This window comes from Coturnix japonica, chromosome 3, assembly GCF_001577835.2.
Source record: "Coturnix japonica isolate 7356 chromosome 3, Coturnix japonica 2.1, whole genome shotgun sequence".
Classification (NCBI taxonomy): Eukaryota; Metazoa; Chordata; class Aves; order Galliformes; family Phasianidae; genus Coturnix; species Coturnix japonica.
In genome coordinates this window covers 3,035,451-3,054,365 of record NC_029518.1, presented here as the reverse complement: position 1 = coordinate 3,054,365, position 18,915 = coordinate 3,035,451, and the positions used below count along the sequence as shown (strand labels likewise).

Below are 18,915 nucleotides of genomic sequence, written 5' to 3'. Positions count from 1 at the left end.
TTGTGATGTGATTTGGAGATTTTGTTCTGAATATACAGATATCATGATAAATACCAGAGAGCTGATTGCCTAGAGAAATCTACATATCCTGGCATGCTGTGTTGTATCAGAGAGCCTCATTCCTGCTCTATAAGAGCTCTTAATGATGGTGGTAATAATTAGGCTAGGTCCAAAAGTAAGTGTTTCGCGTCACTTGAACTGTGTTAGCTCCTGCTATGTGGAACTGTCAGTGGCCAGCTGTGAATAAGAGCTGGATCCACATGCATTTATCACAGATCTGGGTCCTCATCTGCCTTTCCAGGTGTCTTGTAGGCTGATGGATGGGTTTGGACTTGTTGATGCTGAAGGTCTTTCCAACCTCATTGATTCTGTCATTCTCTGAAGCTGGACTGTTCTAATATGACGTACTTGAGTTATGTTTCCATCTGAGGGTACAGGCTTTACAAGAACAAATACTGTATCTCCATCATAGCAAGTGTGAATAGCGTACAATCTTGAAAAGAAATAAGCTGCGTGCTTTTGAAGAGAACAAAGCCTCATGAAGGGAGGGATGCACACAGAGACTTCAGAGCAGCTCCACAAAACCCCAGGAGTCTGATTCTTCCTGCAGGTAAGGAGCTCTGCTCCATCTGTTATGTTTTCTGTTTGTTCCAGAGCATTGCCTACACTGCATCCACCTACATTTCGCACCCCACACCCTCAACCTCTCTCACAGATTTTACTCTCCATTTAGTAGCTAATCCCAACCCTAAAAGTTTAGGAAGATTTGAAGTTGTGTTGATGTGCATCCATGTGTTGCTTTTTTAACCACTCTTTTTTTCTCTTACGATATTAAAATATTACCCTGGGACTGCCAGGATACATTTGTTATGTGTGCCCATGATATGGTGTACTAAATGAATCCTAATTAATTTATTGCCCCGTCAGAGCAACACACTTATATATGACTAATTTAAATGTTGTTAGCAGTTTAAAAGCTTAAATGCCATTTGCTATTCCAGGGAAAAAAAAAATTGTTTTAAATTCATCACTTAAAATTCAGATTTGATGTAGTCAAGTTTAGCAATTCAGGAGACTAGTTAAATAGAGCATCACATTAATAGATCTGGGAGCTTCTAATATTAGAGTGATCAAATTAAGGCATCAGTGCTCACAGTTTAGGCTTTTACAGATAAAAATACTGTCAAAGCTGAAGGCTGACAAAAGTTATTTTTACAGGATGTGTTTGTCAGCCCTTTAGTTTTTGGCTCGGAGGTGCAGTGCCTCTCTCCCTGTGTTACGAATGATGCTGTATCTTCAGTGGTTTGACAAGTGTTGTTCAGGAGCTGGGAACAATCCCTGTGTCCTGGTGTGTACCCAAGGAAGTCTGCATTGAAACCTTCAGCCTATGTGCTGAGGTGGGTGAACTGTTTCCTCTTGTTCCAGAACTTTGGCCTATTGCTGTGTTTGTAATTATTTCCGTCAGTGAAATCAGTGACAGTAAAATGTGGTGGTTTTATTTCTTAATTTGTTTTCACTTAGTGTATGTCTTTGTGAAAACTTTGTGCGCGTTTGTCTTCTAACATGAAACAGGTTTGCAGTGGCCATTTAATCCCCAAAACTTTAGTCTAATTTTTAGTAAATATTTGTACTGTGCTTGTTAACAGATGGTATGGATGACTTGTATGACAGCGTAACACCTGAAAGTAAATGCAAATGCAATTAGTCTCTGAATTTCTGACATTTCTAAATTCCTTATTTCACGAGGAATTATTTCATTCCTTCTGCATAAATATATACTGAATTCCAGATGCCCTCCTTTTCTGAAATGTTTTAATATACTGTTGAACTGCAGCTAAAGAAATGAACCACTTGTTAGCTTGCTTTATGCAAAAAAAAAAAAAAAAAAAAAAAATCTTAATGAGGAATTAATTGCATGTCTGCACTTTGGCTGCTTCTTGACATGTTTTCTTAGTGAAAAGCTGTCACAGAACATAAAAGAATCTGGAGATAGGCAATGAAAATAACTGATGCACAGCAAGAATCCTACATACAGAAAAACCCAAAGATTTTTTTCCCTCTGGAGGGAGGCATAGAAAACAATGAATAGGTGTTACAGTTGTTATATACAACATAGAGGTAATAAATTGTTTTGTTTGCAGTGTGTGAGCAAAGAGGTGGGAGAAGTTAAACGAGATGGAGCGAGCTAAAGAAACCAAAAGCTGATAGTAATATTTGGTTAGCCATAGCTATTACATATTTGTCTGTCTTTAACAGAATTAAGAGCAAAAAAAAGGAGGACTGGAATTAGACCTTGATGGGGTCAATAGCTAGGCGTGCAGGGAAAAGCTTCTCAAATTACTCTTTGTTCAGTCTAATGAGTGAAACATGCTTTCCTCTGGTTATGTGTCCTTTGTCACCTGAATATCCCTGAAGATTTAACACCAGCTCCTTTCCTTCTCTACACCAGGGCTGAGCAGGAAACCCTTCTGGGTCAGAAGGCTTTGGCTTGGGTTAGGCATGATTTGACTGATCAGCCTGTGACGTGATGTGTTTGATCGGCCGGATGCTGCCAGATGAGATGTATAGCTGCAGGCTACAGACTGTCTTTCCCTCAGCAGATGCACTACCTTAGGTGTTTCTTTAGGTGAGTCAACTAGTTTTCATGACGCTCAGGGAATATAATTCTCTCTTAGATTTTCATGCCCATTCATTTTAGTTTTGATGAAGTTGGCCAAAAAGTTCAAAAGTCACGTCTTGGTGGTGGAAGAAGCGAATTGTTTATGTCTTGAGCAAAGCAATCACATAAGCTTTCTTGCTTTGTGAAACTAGACCTAAATGAGAAAACCTGTGTTTTGGAAGTAATTTAAATGACTCTGCTCCAGGGTGAAAGACAAACTCAGATTATGTTGACAACGTAGAGAGAACATTTATCTTGAAGCATAATGTTATCCCTTAACTATGTCCATCTGGATTTTTTTATCTGCCTCTGAAACATCTGGTATTGGCCACAGTGGATGAAATGTTACTGAAAAAGTTGAGTCATTGGGATTCTCTTGTCTGGTCGCTCTTAGATTACTAAGGTGTTTACCACTTTGTACTTAGTTATCCTGCTTAATATGGTTAATACGCGACTTTGTTGTACGTACGATGACTCATTTTCTGTGTGGTTGAGACATCTTTATTCTTCCAAAAGATGCTAAAGTTCAAACTAAAATGCTCTTGCATCTTAGAGAAGGAAAGGCTTGTGAAGTGATGGGAAAGTGCAGCCTTGCTGCCTTCCTTCTTAGACGTGTGTGGACAGCAAATTGGAACAGCGGTCACCGATGTTTGGACAAAACATGTTTTGTGTTGATCCAGCTCCTTGCTCTTTTAAGGGGACTAAAGAAGATGCTGACAGGCCAGCATCATTTTTGTGGTGTGTGATAGGTGCCAAATTTCCAGTGATCCAACAAAGCCATCTGCTTTCACATTTATCAAAGGTCAGTACTTATGAATTCGAGCAGCAGAGCTGAATTGATTCACTGACATGAAGGTAATTATGAGTTCGGTCAGAGCCAGGATGAAGGTGTAGAGGTAAAAATTTCTGTGTTTTTATGTCAGTCCTTGATGGCATATAGACCATACTGAATGGAACAGTTGCCAAAGCCTAAAGTTTCTTCAAGACATAGGCATGTAAATATCTACAGAACCACCAAGTGTTAGGAAGAAAATTACTGGCGTATGAGGAGCATCTATGTAACATTTTCATTTTTCTTGACCAAACTGCTAGCAATTGAAATTGAAGAAAAAAACCCAAAAAACAACAAAAAAAAGAAACTGGCATTGATACTTCAAAACAAGAAAGATCTAGTAGATGTTTTTTAGTCAGGAAAAATGCAACAATAAAACAGATCTCAATTCCATTCTTCATTTTAATACTTCCAAGACCATAGATTTTATAATTGCATTTGTCTGTATTGATATGATTAATTGATAATTAATTGATAATTGATGCATTGATAGGATTAATTTTCAGGACCTTCATGAAGCAATATTTTTTCAGTTAAATTTTCATTAGCTCCCTGTATAAGAGCAGCAGGATCAGTTTTTTCTCCTTTGGTTTGCACATTTGTCTCTGGTTAGTCTAGAATTGGGAGCATTAGAAACTTATTATGCATGCTTTAAAATTTGAGGTTCTGTGGTTTAGAAGCATCACAGCCACATGACGCTCTCTTCTTATCAGCAGAACAATTGTAGATTCAAAGGGAAATGTGCTAAGTCTGAAGAGATGTATTCATATTGATACATGATCTAACTTCCATGCATCCATATGTGAGAGGCTGAATCTAGAGGACCTGAAGGTCCTTGACTCATGGATGCTATTGCACTGATGTCATTCCTGTCTTACAGTTGAAGAATGAAAAGTAACTTTAGTGCTTTAGGTAAAGGCAACAGGCAGCATACATTGGTGATTACCTATCTTGATTTGTGCCCATGCCAAACAAGCTTGTGTGCCCCGGTGGCACAAGTGGTAGGAATGCTGCATTGCAATACTGGAGGCCCTGGGTTCAAATCCCCCCTGTGGCGCAAGTGGTAGAAGTGCCGCTCTGCTACACAGGAGGCTCGAATCCCGGGGGTTGGACTCGATGATCTCTAAGGTCCCTTCCAACCCGCACGAGACTATGATACTATCTATGATACTATGGTGATTAGTTTCCTGTATCCATTAAGGAGCAGGTTTCCTCAGAGAGCCGGCCAGGTTGCCTGTGAAACCTCAGCTAAGTTCTTTACTTTGTAGAAGTTATTTTTCCCATAACACAAGGGTTTTCTTGCAATCTTCAAAGTGTAAGGTCCAGAATCCATTAATTTGCTCTTGAGCTTGAATAAGTACGACATGTCCTACTTCTGCTTCTTCAGGAGAAAGAAATTTGCTGGCATGGTAATCTTTGCAGTAATTCTTAAAGCCAGAAAGGAGGGATTTCATGTTCCTTCTCCATTGTTCTTTATCATCATCCTTTTGAAGTGAAATCTTATAATCCTGAAATTCATGAAGAGCCATCCCTCCATCCCAACCCGAATTCATAAGGAGAACAACTTTTAAGAAGTCAGCAAGATCCAAGTTCTTACCTTTCAACAAGAAAGCATTTGGAGATATCGATTGCTTTTCTTTCTTCTCATTTCCTCTAGTCAGACAAAACTTAAATCTGCTGCTAAGGCTCATGTTTCCACAGCAGATTCAGATGCTTCTCATCTTGCATCCTAGCCAAAACCCAGAACATTTTAAAGATAGACACTTAGCAGGTCATCTATTTCTGATGTTTACATTGTAAGGGTCTGTCTATCACTCTGATCGATCAAAGTTTTCATTCTGGCACAGATCAGAGTGAATAATTATCTAAATATTACAACATTCAGACTTCCGGTCTGATGTGTTGGAATTCATACTATATCTTTAATGACACAACAAATCGAAGTAGTCCAAATTATGAGCACAGTCTTTGGTACCATCATAGCGTCTGATGGACCGAGATGTAGCATGCGTTTCTTTCCACATAGCTCACTGTCAGCCACTTTTGGGGGCAGAGGGAGAGGCAGGAAATGGGGGAAAAAATGCCAAATCTGCCGTGCAGTCAGAATTCTCCTGTGATAATTTTTTGCAGATCTAAAAGATAACCATTAGACCATTGTTGAACACATTGCTGTAAAATATGGCCACTGAGTATGTTTTCACTTCTCAGCTTTTCTCTTTTCTCCGTAAAATTTCTGCTTGATTGGCCAGGATTCAGTGAAACCTCTCATTAGGGCACCATGGGTCACTAGAGCTTAAAGAGGCATTGCTGAAAATTGAATTGACTTCACTGTGATTCTCTACTTGCTGTGATTAGTAATCATCTGCTATGCTCTGTCCTTTGCATGCATAAGAAATACTAAATTCCATGTGATAGTTTAAAGAGTTAATTTGTGTAATAGTTGAATTCTGAAGAATCTGCAGATAAATGTTTCATACAGTGACCAAAACTATAAGCAAAGATTTTTCATTCTGAAATATCTGTAAGAAATTCTTCTTTTTTTTTTTTTTTTCATTCTTTTTTGATTTGAGAGGTGAGTGTGTGACAGGTCCTTAGAGCTGGTGCTGCTATTAGCTGGACTGAAGCAAATGCCATCGTGAGCCATGAATCTTTGAAACTTTTTGCCCTATCCACCCAAAAAATGGAACACTAAAGCATAATTATCTGTTTTTAATCAAAGTCAGAGTCCTGTTTCCCTGAGCACCAAAAAGATTCTGCACGTGAAATTCATGTGCAGTAAAATGAAGCCTGTCCTGATGTGAATAGTGAAGTAAAATATATGGGAAGTGCTGAGATCTAATTTAAGTAAATAATGACTGAAATAGTGAAAACAGTTACCACAACAGAAACATATTCCTCATTTGAAGATGTAGGGAATCCTATTTCTCTCCCTGAGAGGGCAACAGTACCTTTGGTTTGCTAGTGAAACAGGGTGAGTAGGCAAATGTGATACGATGGGGGAGATAATAAGTGATTGTTGCACTGGAGTGATGATGAAGTGACTACATCTGGCACAGACACTTGTTCCTTTTTGCCCTTCGGCTAAAAATCCAAAAATTTTGCCAAGTTATGATCCATCCTGTCCATGATAGGAAAGACTCCTTTGTTTATAAACAGGCAGGAAAATGTTCTTGCAAAGAACAACAACTAATCTACCTTGCTTTGGTGGAAGTCCTGAAGGCAGTTATGCCATATCATGTCCAGCAGGGCCAAGACATTGTGGCTCAGTAGTGTATATTTCTCTCTTACTCATCACTAGGCCTTGTCCTTCCTGATCCAGAAACATTTTGCTATGATAAACTAATGGGAGACAACTGGATTTTTCCTCACTACTAAAAGAAATATTCATTCATTGATTTTGTTGGTGTCATACATTTAATAATCTATCAACTGTCATTGTATTTAAGGATATTTAAACTAGGAGTGAGATTTTGATTTAGACAGTCTTGTTTGAGGAGAAGTTGCAAGTCTCTGCTGTGAATATTGGTATCATTTATATTTGCTATGACTGAGCCTCAAAAAGTTCCTTTCAGCATCACATAAACTTGGGTTTATCTCAAATAATAGAGAGCAAGAAGCAACGATCATCTCCATTTTAATCTGTGTACTTTGAAATGAGACGGTGCAAAATTACCTTTTTTGTCTCTGAGGAGCTGGAGCACACTGATACAATGACATATATTTAATCAGAAGCAATATATTTAATAAGAAGGAATTATGTGACAAAAATGTGACTAAATGACATGGGAACTGCTTAGAGATATCAAGACACAAAATATACACTTTCAATTCCATTTCTATGAAATGAACATTTAAAGGTCAGGAAGAAAGGCTAGTATTTGCATTTAAATGGGGATATTTTAAGTTGCAGCAGTGATTGCTAACCTCTGTTATGACTTATGTGGATTTTTTGCTTTGTTTATCAGTCTTAGAATGAAGTGTCCAAAGCCAAGTAAAAAATACTATAAATCAGTAAAATGCTAAAGCTAGTTCTCAGGTTATACCTTATTGACATCTATTTTCTCCTACTTAGTCTTCTTCAAATTATTCTGTGCTCAGTCAATTTAATAAGCTACTTTGGGTAGTTGTAAATAGAAGTTGTCTTTTAGAGCATAACCACCACAGAGTCTTCTGGAACTGAACATTTAACAAATCCCAGGGATCTGACCAAGAATATACTATAGGTAGCTGGAAATGAACAAATACAAGCACTCATTTCTCATGTTGCACGCCGGACACCTGAAAAGTTTATGCAGTTTGATAGCATGTTGTTCAGCACGTTGTATACCAGACTTTAGCTCAAACCTGATTTTTCTTTCTGTCTGCTCAGTGCTGAAGGGTAGGATGTTGCTAACCTTTAGCTGGATATCTCCAGCCTTGGCTGTCTCTTTCCATCTGGAGCTTTTGTTGTGGTGTGCTGCTGGGAACTGAGACTCAATTAATTTTGCACTGGCTGAAAATAATAATGCAGGAAAAATTGCTTTTTCTCTTTTTTCAATGGCTGGTGGCAATGCAGGTGTGGCTTCTCCCCAGTTTCCCACTTGGGCCAAGCTGAGTGATACAGAAGTTGCAATCCTAAGAGCCCTTGTAATGCAGGCACCCATTCTGCTGATAGTGTGCCAGGTTAGACTAGGAGAAACTTGTCTTACGCAACGTTCCTGAAGGAAGTTTTACCTGCAGTGTCACACTACCTACAAGCATTTGGAAAAAATACTAGGTTACGCTCTAGGAACTGCCTTGAAGATGTCACCTGCATCGTCTTCTGATCTGTCAAGAGGAGCAGTGAAATTTCTACTTACTTATTAAAGATCTTTCTCACTGCAGGGGTCGGGTAACATACAGCATGTGGGAGAGATGCATATAACCTAAAATAGATTTACAAGATTCTCATGTTTGAAGAGAGGCCCGTTACACTTAAAGTTTTGCTAAGTAATTCTGTTGTTTTTTATACATGGTATATTATGCCATAAATAATCTCTGCAATTGGATAGCATTTGGACTGCCTGTGTGTTTATTCTCTTAAAATACATGCTGCATTTCAAATCAGCTAAAGAGGAGATTTCAGTAGTTCAGATACTTCACTGATGTGGTCTTCCTGAAAGTTTCTAGCTTTCCAGTCTCATGGTTGTGGCCCCTCATCATCACTTTGAAATATGAAGTACTCATACAAGCTATTGGAAGCTGCCTCGATGAACCGGCATGTGCACGTAGTCAGAAAGCTGGAGAAAAACAACACAGCAGGAGAGGGTTTTTTCCCCCTTGGTAATGTCATGTCTTAAGCCTTACTGGCAATAATATGCTCGGCCAGAAATATGAGTTTTTAATTGACCCTGCCCTTTTAATAAATCATGTCCAGTCTCAAAGATTCCTGTTCCCACAGACTTCAGCAGGGGTGAAAGGTCAGCCCTCCTTGCGAGTGCTGGCCTCTCAAAAAAGGAAGAAATCCTTCTTTGCTCAGCCCCCACTTCAGGGCAAAACAAGATATTGAATTTCGAGTTTCATCTGTGCTGCCTCATGAGTGACTTCCAAAGCTGCTTTGGTGGTTTCTTGTTGTGGTTTTTTTTTTGCCTCCTGAAAATACTGCATTGCGGTATATGATCCTGCGGTCCTGAGGTGTCAATACATTTGTTCACTCAGAAACACTCTTTCTTTGTTGAACATGACTTTGTGACTCTTGCATCTCTGAAAATAAGTGTTTCTCTCCTCACGTTGTTTCTCAGCAATTAATTATTTTTATTTGCTGTGATCAGTTTCTGATGGCAGCTTTATAACAAGACACCTACATCTCCATGATGGACATGATTGTTGTTTCCTTATTAATGCTGAGAGGTGCCAGAGCTCATGGCTGAGCAGTCAAATGAAAGGACAGAACTTCCTGCAGTTGTGTTCCCTAGTGACAAAGTTCTGCCTAAATAGATGCTGTGGTAAAGCTACTATATTCTTGTTTTACGTCTCAAATAATGGTTTGAAAACTAATGTGTTACCTTTGCATGTACGGACCATTACATACTATGTGAATGAAGTAATTATTTGAATTTCAGCTGTGAAGGAGTCAATCTGCAGAAAAATCTAGAGTGTTTTGATAAATGTATTTCTGCTCTTCCCTGAAATTTACAGTTTTGTCATATTTTTTGCTGCTGTTATTTCATCAAAGATTTGTCATACAGTCAAGTGTTCCAGTACCTGTTGGTGAAGCTTTTGGGATAATCTAAAAGAAGAGACCTGGTTTTTAGTAGTCAACAAATCATTGTGGTAGCAACCAGAGCTAGCATTAAGTGTTCTTATATGAACAAGACTGATGCTTCCTGAATGAGAATTTAAATTAGTTCTGCTTTTCAAGTTCTGAACATGAAACACTTATTTTTGACCTTGGGCTTAACCATTGTATCTTTTTTTTTTCTTTCTTAGATGTGTTGGATATTAGACAGAGTGTCTGTAGACCAACATCCTCACCTTAATAGAGTGAGAGAAGGTTATACTGTTCTTAGTAAACACAGTGTACATGTAGACGTTAAATTGCTTTCGACTAAAACCTTTTAAATACATGTTTCCCCATCAGGAAGTAACAACATATTCTTTGTTGAGGAAGGCGAGACTATTTAATAATCCACATTCTTAGTATATATGCTTGTAAATTCAGAGCTCATTAATCAGTTTTACAATCAGAGTACCAAAAGAAGTGTCATCTGGAGTTGCAATTAGTTACATCAACAGCATCAGTTTATACAGTGTGACTTGTTTACTAAGGAAATAAGTAGGAAATATGGAAAAAAAGGAATTTTCTCCAAAGTACAGAGTCTTTGAAATTGGAGATTATATAACAAGTAGGAAGCAGCCAAGAAAAAGTTACAGTTCTTGCTTTTTGCAGAGTGAAGAGTGAACTTTTGACATGCTGACTTAGATTTCTTGTCTGAATTTACCTTGTTGGAGATGTACTGGCTTTGTATCTTGTGACATTCAGCTGGGACCCCGTTACTTCTTTACAGCTACAGCCAAACTCATGAGTCAGAGGAATCCTTCCCTTTATTTCATCCGAAGCCATTTTTACAAGCGGCACTAGCATTTTCACATGTCTACTGGGGACATTGATGAGGGGAAGAAAATAAATGGAGTAATAAAAGCGAGAAGATAATTGTCAGGAAAATGAAATGGGAAAAGAGAAAAAGTGGTTTAAACTTAAGTAAGGAGAGCCAACTTGGGGTAGGATTCACTTCTGTTTTCTGCAGTATGCTTTTGTTAAAGTGGAAATTAACTTGCTGAAGGAATCAAACTTCTGTGTCAATCTATGGAGAGGAGAAGTAGCGGAATACATTTACAGTCCTGTGAAGCTGGCCTTGCTAGCTTCATTTCAATTTCCCTTATGCTAACAGCCTAGAAAACAGCAATATAACTGGATTTCTGCTGCCACACCTTATTAAACACCACTGTTTATACATGAGCTGAGCAGATCCCACTGATACTTCAGGACACAGGAATTATGCTTGGCAATGAGAGAGTCAGCCCAAGTTTCTGCATCATGTATTGCGTGGCCTGTAGGGTTTCAAAGGCTGTCAAAGAGATATTAGGAACCTGGAGCTCCCAGCAGACCCCATAATGCAGAAGGGACTAAGAATCTTATTGTTCTTATGGAAAAAAAAAACCAACAACCCTAGAGCAATGCAGCATAAGAAGACAAATGCACTTTCTTCATATCATGTGGAAGCAGCAAGGTGGGGATAGAGATTCTCAGTTTGTGTATCAGGTGCCAATTTCTGTCTGTTACCCCATAGCTCCTCATGGGAGTCTCAGCCTTCACCCAAAGAGGTGCCCAAATCTTGGGATTCTGTTTGCTGGAAAATGATGCTCTATTATGAAACATGTAAGGAGGCATTTTCATCTTTTCATCCTTGGAGAACAGGTGACATCTAAATTGTGCCATTAGTTATGCTGAAGTAGATCTTTTAAGACTTGTTCAAAGTCAGTGAAATCACTATTTATGATCTGTACATGTGTGATCCTGTTGGGATTTAGAGGTATCTTGAAAGGCATTTTTAAACAAATTGTCTTTTGTCATCCAATACTTAAGTATTTTCCTGTGTTTGAATATTCAATCTCTTTATTACCTGTGGTTGCACAAAGATGTATGCTGCTTAGCGTCAGTGCCACAAACACGGCTGTCCCTTTGCTTATCTATGTAATGACAAACGATTTCATAATTTTTCTTTTAGTAGCATTTGAAAACCATAAATATAGCAAAGTATAAAGCTATCTCAATACAAAATGATATTGACAGCCTACTGAGAAGTTAATCACGACGCAATTAAGAAGGGTGTTCATAGAGCTTTCTGTTTGTAAATGGAAGACACAGCAGCAACAGGGACACACGTGTTAGAAACTCAATCAAGTAAGTGGCAGCCACTCAGTTCTCCAGCTACCTGAAGTGTGTGTGACATGCAGGCACTTTTGCAATTATGAATACTCATTTGCTCCAATACGTCTATCCTTTTGCTGCCTTTTCTGTGGACTTGATTTTCAAGGATGAGTAGTCACACACTGTCAAAATAAACCACTGCAAAAATGAGTCCTTTACGCCTCTGCTGATCTGAAGAAATTCTAGCTGAGTATTCATATCCTGGCATTTCCAGTTCCCCTTAAAATGCATGTTTTAAGAATTTTGTCAAAGCTTACAGATTAGAAGATAAAATTAGATGCACGGAGATGCATAATGACAGTTCAAGGCGACAATTTCCCTCTGTATGAAGACTTCATTGTATGATGTCAAGAACCATTTGTTAATTTTTTCTAACTGTGAATGGATTTTAGGTCCTGTGAAGTTTAAAGTCTCACTTTTACTTTGTGCTTAGCTTTTGAAAAAATCTGCTTGATAGTACAAGGATTCTAACTTAGTCTGACACTCCAGTGGAAATTTAAAGTTGTCTTTTCTGTCCTTGTTATGTTCCTTTTCTGCCAATGAAAATATTGCAGCATGGAGATTGTCAGTCATCAAATAGCACTAGGATAGGTTTCCCTATTAGTTTTGGCTGTCAGCGGTGTGTATGGAGCATAACACAGAGTGGTTTCAAATGCCTCAGTACCCAGACATGACTTGATAAAAGGACAAAACTTCATCCCTTCCCTGCCTTTATTTTAAATAATATTATTTTCCCAATACACTCTAGATCTTAGTAAATTTGCCTCTGCAGCACAAGATCCTGCTGTGTTTATGTGTGCCATGCAGTAGTTTCTTGTTCAGAGCACATATTTTGATTTAGGAACTGGTAGGTTGGAATGAGGGTATAAGAATACAGCTAGCAATTAATGTTTAATGTCTCCAAAAGTTTCCTATAATCTTGTATGCCTGGACTTGCAAGAAGAATGACACACACTGAGGAGTAGATTTAATTAGTTGTCAGCTAAACTAATTTATTTACAGATGTATCTGGCAAAAAGTTGTGTAGTGCTCTGCAGGTTCTAATTCATATTTGTCAATTTTAGTAGGGCTGCCATGAGATGCTCTCCCTTCCTGATCTGATTTTTGTCTGTGGCCAGTCTTGACCCCATGAGAGGCATTAGAGCCCAGCCAGAGTCTTTCACTTTTGTCGTCATCACCTCTCAACTGATTTCAAGGAACCAGACTTCCATGGAAGAGATGGTCGCTCTGGCTGTCTGCCACATGCTAATTGGTTTAGTTCAAGCAGCTATATCCTGATTCCTGTGTGTAGATGCTGAAAGCGGTGGTGGTGATGGTAGGGAAAGTAATTTAAATATGCAAGAGAAAATCATTCCCTATTCTGGCAAGCCCATCAAACCCAATGAAACTGTGTCTTATTCTGAGCCCATGGACTGGAAGGTTGGTTGCACTTGAAAAAATACACATGTGAACCACATACCTTGCCAGCTCATACAGATGATGCCCTATTGAGAACTCTTTCAAACCCAACTAACTTTAACAGGGCTGTGAACCATTAACTGGAAAAGGTGTACAACCTCTTTCATCCTGCTTGACCAACCAGTGCTGTTAGTTAAGCTTGTTTTCATCCATTTTCCTGAAGGACATGGAGGGTAGATGTTCCTTCTGTGATCTTAGTTACGTACGTTGAAGCTAAAAGGATAGTTAAAAGGTTACAGCTAAACTTGACCTTAAATGTGTTTGATGTGCACATCTTCCATCTGCTGACAGATCCTCTCAAGTGAAGGTCACTGCTTCAGCATAAGAGGTTCCCCACTTCTGCATAATGCTTGTGTGCCTCATAAAAATCATACAGGCAAGAAGGGATACCAGGGGGCTGTTGGCTCTTAGCTTCCAAATAAGGAAAACTAGGTCTCCCTATCAGTCCACTGATCTGTTTCCCAGCAGACAAGCATTTTAAAACTGGAATAGGTTTTAGTTTATTTATCAAAACAGGTTATCTGTATGGTATGTTTCGGTGGTTATATGTAGAGTGGTTCTATCCTTAGATGATTTATTACTTCTTGTTAAGCCTAAATTTTATGTTTCTCCATTCAGCCTATTTATATCCAATAATACATACCTTCACAGTAACCCAAATAGCTTTTTTTGTACTTTGCATTGGCGGCTCTTACAGCTATGAACACTGTTAGGCCTCTTGACGACTTCTTCATTCCATCAGCCCAAGAATGTGTTGAACTTCTTCAAGAACTGTTAGCTGCACTACTCGAGATAGGGATGGGCCTTGTGCTGCATTGAATTATATAACACTTCATAAAGCACTGAACTGAGCAACCTGACCGGTTCCCACCACTCCTATTTGGTCCCTTGCTCTGCCACAAGCAGGAGAAACATGTGCAGGACAGGGCTTTGCTTCTGCTACATGTGAGCTGCTATCTAGAGAATTAAATGCCAGATTTGATGTGCAGTTATGAGTTTGTTTGCTGTATGACTGAAAAATTGGGCCAACCCTATTGTTTTTCTTCTTTTTTTCCCAATCTCATTTTGTATTTTAGTCAGCCTGGAGCCTTAGTCCTTTTTGAACTCCCTGCAGTTTGTCTACATCAGTTCTGGGAGGCAGCGTGGTGCAGGGGTTAGGCAATAAATCTGGGCTTCTGGCTCTGGTTCAGACTTCCTGTGTGATCTTGATAAATCATTTACCCTTATTGCCTCAATTATGAAAGTAAAAGAGGTAATATTTACTTAACTCAGAGGTACTGTAAAGTTAAAGTGTTTCAGAGCTTCTCCGCTATTACTCTGGCTAGCAGCGCATCTTTTATCTTTATTCCCTTTCATACTGAACTTTGTCTTAAGCATATCTTTGTTCTCCCTTTTCTCTCTCTCTCTCTTTCTTTTTTTCTTCCTATCTTTTCTTATCTCCATCATTATTTGCTGCTGCCCATTTTATACCTGTTGTGTTTTCTTTTTGTGGAGGGCAGTGCTCTCTGGCTTGTGATCTATCAGTGCATGTGCCATCTCAAAGCTCTCCCCTTGAAAATCTTCTGGAGTGTTTTGCTGCATTTTTAGGTGGATTTTGCCCAAGCTTTACAGAATTGCAGCCCTGTAACACACTTCTGCTTTGTTAGTGCCCCCCCATTGTTTTCAGCTATGTTCATATAAATACACGCTGCTCTCTCATATATTCTGCCTGTACTTTCTTCTTTCCCTTTTTATTTTGGTGTAAGAAGCATCACTGGGAAATTGTACCACATTATTAGTTCTGAAGTAGCAGAATGTTCAGTAGTAATTACCTTCTCACAGATAGGCCTGTATTCTTAAATGAAGAGAAACCTCTAAGTTTTAATGCAGAGCAGAGATGCCCATCTACCTGAACTACTTCAAAGCATGCCTATTTGTGCAGCTGTATCATTGGCGCATACATCTTTTATGGTTCTTCGTGTTTGTCTGTCACAGGGATTATAGAAAAAACAAATGAACAAATAAGTGTGTGAAAATTAATATGCTTGTAATTTGAGAACTATTGTTCTTGTTATTTGAACATTTGTTTTGCTTAATAGATTCTTAAAATAAGAAACCCGTAAGATCTGCTTTTTCTTTTGTTCGGTTATTTCCCTGGGACATAAATTCCAATCTTTCCATAGCTTTTTCCAGTTAATTTGGAGCTATTTTCCTGCATTTATTTTTACAATGATAGAAAACATTCAAAAATATTTGATCTTGAGATTCATCTATGTCTCATTTTCTGGAAGAGTTACACCTATTTAAAATGTGCTAATGGTACGTTGAGACAGATGTATCAGAACTGCAGGAGAAAACCTTTAGTCTTCATTTTTCTTGTCTCTGATATCGCTGGGTGAAATGTTTACTTCAAGTCTGGAGCCTGTTATAGACTGTAGGCCTAATCAGCGGTCTCCAAGAGAGATTACTGAAACTTTGATTTAAGCTCTTCTCAAACTCCAGACACTTTCTGGAGTCTTTCAGCTCCCAGGGCACACAGCGGAACCTCTTCTTAACCCCAGTTTGCTCTATCTCTGCTTCACAGGCTTTGGGATTTAGAATGACATATCTTCCAACATCAAGGGCTTCTGAATCTCATGGAGCAGTTTTAGACTTACTGAGTACAGAATCGTAGTAGATACTTTTATTTTCAGCAACAGATCTTCTCAGAGGTGGGCCGTTTGATGATCCCATCTCTGGCTAAAGTTCGTACTCTACAACTTCCCCAAAGCAAGGGTGTCTGATTGTATAGCATTTGTAAGTTCAGTAGCCTATAGTGTACGTTCAAGAGGATACAGATTGGCAAGCATTAGCACGAGTTCTTGTTACTATGCCCATAACCCTCATGCCTTCACTGCTGAGAGACACTTGCTTGAACGAAAATGTATGTGGGAGTTTTGTGCTCATAGTTACTCCCTCTTCTGCAATGTTAACTATAAGGTATCAATTAGAATGATGATTACGCTGTTTAAATAGCACTTGTTTTTCTATTTTGAATTGGCACTTTAAAAGCCAGTGATCAAGTTATTGCTTTATTAACGCAGATCTGGTGAATATACTAACTAATGACTTCAGGATTTGATGTGACGTGAATGTTCTATTAATGCAGGGGAAAAATTAGGCTATCATCCCTGTCAAGCAAGAAACAAAGGAATGATGAATGGGGTGAATACTTATCCTAGTTCCATGCGGCTTAATGCAAGTTTGAGGTACCACCCTGAGATTATCATTTGAAGAATTATTTTTAGAATAAAAAAAGAACAAAGTGAGGGGCTGAGTGTTAGATCCCCTCAATGAGAATACAACAGGGCTCTCCTAACCACGCAGGGGAGGAAAGTCGTGGTGTTTCACCTTTAGCATTTACCACTGGTGGTCACTGTGGTGCAGGGCCATGAAAGAAAGTTAAAAGCCATAATTTTCAGTAAACTTGAGCTTTAGCTTTTCTTTATTGTGTGTGTGCGCAAATTAAAAGGGGAAAAAAACAACTCCACAATAAAACTGCATCTACCAAGGGATAGCAAGCAGTTCTTTAACACCTGCAGCATTTATGTAAAGGACTAGTTTAAGGTCTCCTCTCCTTCAGGTTCAATTTAATAGAATGAACACTGCAACCATTTGTCCTAGAGATATATTCCTCTAAAAGGTTTCTTTATTGACTTTTTTTTCAGTGCTTCCATTCTGTAATTTCTGTGGAGTTTAATTATTAGCCCCAGGTATCCTGGTTGAAATCTAGACTATAAGAAATGGAAGTTTAAATTGAGACTTGTCTTTTGAAGTGCTGTTGAATTGTTTCAATATAGCTGCTATAATGTATGTTTTTCTGCTTAACACTATTGGATAGATAAGACAAAAACGATAATTTCTGTTTGAATTTTAGTATATGAAGTTGGAGAGTGCATGTCTATGTGATTAAAGTGGTATTGAAGCATTATTAAAAAGCTGTAATTTCAAGTATTTTACGCTTTGTTTTGCATATAGGCTGTCTGCAGGGAAAACTAGTTACTTAATGTAATTCAGGTTCTTGTGCTTTACTGAAGTTGAAGAAACTTTTCATTGGTCCCTGCTGGCTTTGGATCAAGCCTTTGGTTTAAGTATTGATTAAAAGAGAAGCTCAGTATAAATAGGAAGCCAAGAGAATTAATATAGTGAATGTGGTGAACTGGGGGAAGGAGGGAGGGTTGAGGGGGAAGGCCAAAAAAGATTGCATCCACAAATGTAATTTGTTCCTTTGTGTGATGAATCAGGTTCCAGCTGCTTATTCAAAAGCCACCTCAGTAGCAGCTTTGCCTGTACCTACCCAAAGGCTTTTTTCTTCCTCTGCATTCTTTTTCTAATATCTGTGGTATTTAATTTTGTTTTCCTAGTATTTATTAGATGGCTATGCTGTAAAAAATTATGAATAGAGGGGATTTAATTAAGGATTGCTACAGCTGCTGAACCTTAGAAGACAAAATACTGTAGTCATGAAGTACCTCAATAAAAGGTAAAGTGCCCAATGGAGGAACCCATGTTGCCACTTAAAATATGGTAGCTAAAGTGGAAAATCAGGAGTGTTCAAAGATTCTTCTGTGTTTTTGTCTTTCCTAAATCACAGTTTTCAATAATACAAGTGCATGTTTGTAAAAGGAAAAAGGAAAGCAGAACTGAGTAGCTATTCAAACAGCTCTCTAAGGCCTGCCATATCTAAATACTGAGAATAGAAATCGCCAAATAAACTTAATACAGCCTGTTTCGCAAATCATATGCTTATTTACTTTAGTTTTAATGTCCTTTGGGAGGGTTATGTGGTAGAGGAAACAACTCAAAAATAATAGAAATACAGGAAACATATTGAATAATTTTCTTATGCAAGCATGCTGCATTTCAAGACGTGTTGATTGGACAGACCAATGCCTGTAGTTTAGGAACTAAATTCCAACAGAGTAAATAATGTTTCATATATCCCTTAAGATGTTTGACATGTCAGCCATCCAAATTAGTAAAATAAATGTAAATTTGAAGGACAGCTACAGTTGCAGTCCATGTTGAACAAATAATAACGAATGTATTATTCACCACAGCACTACTCTCTGGGGACATGGTAGTGCTGTATCTACATCCAGAAACACACACAAAAAAAGGATGTATTTTAGGGACGTACTCCTGATTATGGTTAGCTCTCTCTCCTTACTCTACACAGCCTTTTTCCTGTGTACCTTTTGTCTTTGGCAGACCTACTGTGTCAGGAAAATCTATAACCCTGTTGACAAAGAAGCCAGACTGCTGTTGAATCTGTCACTTTATTAGACTGTAAGTGAGATCCCTTCCTTGTGCACTATGGTGAGACAATCCTTGGCCTGCTGTTTTGGGAAGACTCTTAGATCCTCAGTCTTGATCCAGATCTGAGGAAAATGATTTTAAATAAGAAGCTGGTTCTCCTCTGTCAGGATGCATCATGCTTTCCTTTATTCCAAGTGTCTTTTTCCTGGTGATAGTGCACCTTGCATTTTCCCTTCAGTG

The 18,915-nt window shown here is 38.5% G+C and overlaps 1 protein-coding gene across 3 annotated transcripts in view; it reads left to right on the top strand.

Annotated features, from left to right (window-relative positions):
- Positions 1-18,915, top strand: part of MACROD2 (mono-ADP ribosylhydrolase 2) — a 786,342-nt gene that overhangs the window by 301,256 nt on the left and 466,171 nt on the right. The gene's annotated exons all lie outside the window — the stretch shown is intronic.